Source organism: Sinocyclocheilus grahami, unplaced genomic scaffold, assembly GCF_001515645.1.
Source record: "Sinocyclocheilus grahami isolate Dianchi unplaced genomic scaffold, SAMN03320097.WGS_v1.1 scaffold663.1, whole genome shotgun sequence".
NCBI lineage: Eukaryota > Metazoa > Chordata > Actinopteri > Cypriniformes > Cyprinidae > Sinocyclocheilus > Sinocyclocheilus grahami.
Window position 1 is genome coordinate 29961 of NW_015505842.1, and position 2793 is coordinate 32753.

The window sequence follows — 2793 nt, forward strand, 5'->3', positions numbered from 1 at the left end:
TATCGTATAGGCGTTTCGTCCACACGGATCCGGCGTTTTGGGAAACCGATATTTTTTTTGAAACCGGGTCCCAGAGTGGATAAATCTGAAAATGCTACCCTTGCGTTTTCGTGTGGACAGCAAATCCATATATTTTCTGAAACACTGACGTCATCAGCCCACGTCAGACACCGCTACGTCACGTAACAGCAACAAAAACATGAACAAACACTGAACGATTGTCTTTTTATTAACTAACATTAACAAAGATTAATAAATGTATTGTTCCATGTTCGCGTGCAAGGTTTATGCGCATAGTCCAAGTCGTCTTCTCCGTTTTTAATGTATCTCTGTGGCAGAATTACAGCGCCACATACTGGTCTGGCATTTATACTACATCGTTTTGTGTCGGTTTCGTGGTTTCGTGTGGATGCAGATATTTCTTGAGACGAGGAGGAAAAAAAGATTGCATAGGGAAAGCTCTGGCTTCATGTGGACGTAGCCTGAGACATACATGTCCTCTTCCTGAGGTGTCTTCACCATCTGATCGTTAGGTCCTGTGTTTTGGCGGGGGATCAGAGGAGGCAAAGGTTTTACTTTCGGTCAGGCACTGAAAAAGGCACACTGCTGAAGAGGTCCTCCCCCGACATCGGGACTGATTTTACACGCTTTTGCTTTTTCACACTGCCTGAATCAGAGGAGCAAACAAAAGAACGTCTCTCTTTTTTAGGGGACTCGGAGACTGTTGAAAGTGCAAACCAGCGAGGGAAGGTGACCCCCGACCTCACATTTACCAAACGTGTCTCTCAGAGTCCCGAATAGGAGGGGTGATGGGAAAGGTCAAAATACGTCACCGTGAGTGATGTCAGAGCTGTCAGGAGCCCTGCCTTGTGTCCAAGTCCTCACCAGCGCCACAGATTAGGGTCCAAGCTTTACAGAGGGATGACACTTGCCTACTAGAAACGAATGTCAGGGGCATTTTTTACCTTTAAGGACACTGTTTTTAAACAATTGTTGTCCCTTTATACTTCAATAAAGTGGGGTCATAAAAACTACGATGGCTGTTTATTATAAAATTTAATATTTTTTAAATGTAAATGTATAAAGTTACACTCCCTTGTGAAAAAGAAATACACTTTAGTACATTTAAAAAAAAAATTATATAAAAAAAATTATAATTAAGTGTGAACTGAGTGTAATGTTTTGGGACACTTAAGTGCATGTTAATTGCAATTAAATTAAATTGTATTACAGTTTAAATTAATATTATATTCACTTAACTTAAGTGTTTTTTTACACTTAAGTAGGACTTAAGAAAAATCTATAAATAAAAAAAATCTATAAAATTTAAAACTATATATGAAATAATTATAAAACTCTCTATATAAAAGAATTATGTGTTTGAAATATGGTTAAAGTGAACTGCTGAATGTACTGACAAGGAATTATAGTAAATTAAACTATAATTTAATGTAATTTCTGTTGAAACATGAATGCCATGTATTTATATATATTTGTAATTAAACGTTTATAATGATGACGTTGCAACTAAGTACATTTAAAATATTTAAATATCATAGTTTTATTGAATAACACCCTGCAGTTAAAATCATAATCAAGTACTTTATATGTGCTTTATGTTAGTCAACACATCAGAATAATTAAAACATAAAGATTTTAAAGTAAAACATTGTATTTTACATTATTACAAAGTGCACTTTTAAATAGACAAAACTTCATAACATCATTTAATCAGATACTAATGCAATATTGGGAAAAACTCAAATAATAATCGTCCAGACATATCAAAGTAATGCTAGAACATTTAGAAAGATAGAAACAATGTGTTACTCCAAATAATTGTAAAGAAAATATTGTCAGAATGAAAAAAAAATGTCTTAAAATAGTCTTAATTTTCTTTGTCCAAAATATAATTATAATTTTTTTGACCATAATATGCTTTGACATTTTGTCGCTTGCCATGGCATTTTGCCTCGAGCCCTGGTTAACCCTGCTCTGCATGTTTTGGCCACCTAGTGCACTATCTGACTGACATGAGGGCCTATAAAACCAAGTGCAATCGTTTACTAGTACCTGCCACCGAAACAAGGGTGCAAAACAGAGGCAGACCTTTAAAACGCCAGTGTGGGGTTTGTTACTCAGGACCCTGATGACACAGTAAGACGCTGTATTGTCCCGGGACACAAAGGCTTCTATTTAGGTGTGGGGTAATCACAGAGTGTCCGGCTGGGCTGGAGGAATTCCTCGGCCTCATGCGGGTTCTCCTGCCTAATCTAGTCCTGGATGGGAGGGGAGGCTGTGCGGAAGTAGCTCAGTGGTCCTTCTCTTTAGCAACATAATTTATGACCATCTAGAAGTCTGGCTCTAACATTGCAGATGTAGGAAGAGGAGGAGAGACATTACAGAAACAAAGACAGGGGTGTGAGACTGTAAACTATGATTGGTGATGGTCTGACATGCAGTCGATATGATAACGTTGTAACTACTGTGCTGGTGGTTCTCCAGAGAGGTCAATAAAGCATAACTAAAACTGTCTGAATATCATTCCAGTAAATATTAAAACGTCAAATTAAGTGCATATATTTTAAAGTAGCACATGTATACTTTTTCGACAAACATTTGTAATCAATTGCAATGACATACATGCATTTTTAACTGCGGCCAAACAATTTTCAAGGCTAAAAAATGTGTAGTATCTACTTCTAAACAATTTTCACTCACATATATATACATATATATATATATATATATATATATATATATATATATATATATATATATATATATATATAT

General features: G+C 35.9%; 1 protein-coding gene across 1 annotated transcript in view; it reads left to right on the top strand.

Annotated features, from left to right (window-relative positions):
* The window catches only part of LOC107558872 (uncharacterized), a 14351-nt gene that overhangs the window by 8114 nt on the left and 3444 nt on the right, over window positions 1-2793 (top strand). The gene's annotated exons all lie outside the window — the stretch shown is intronic.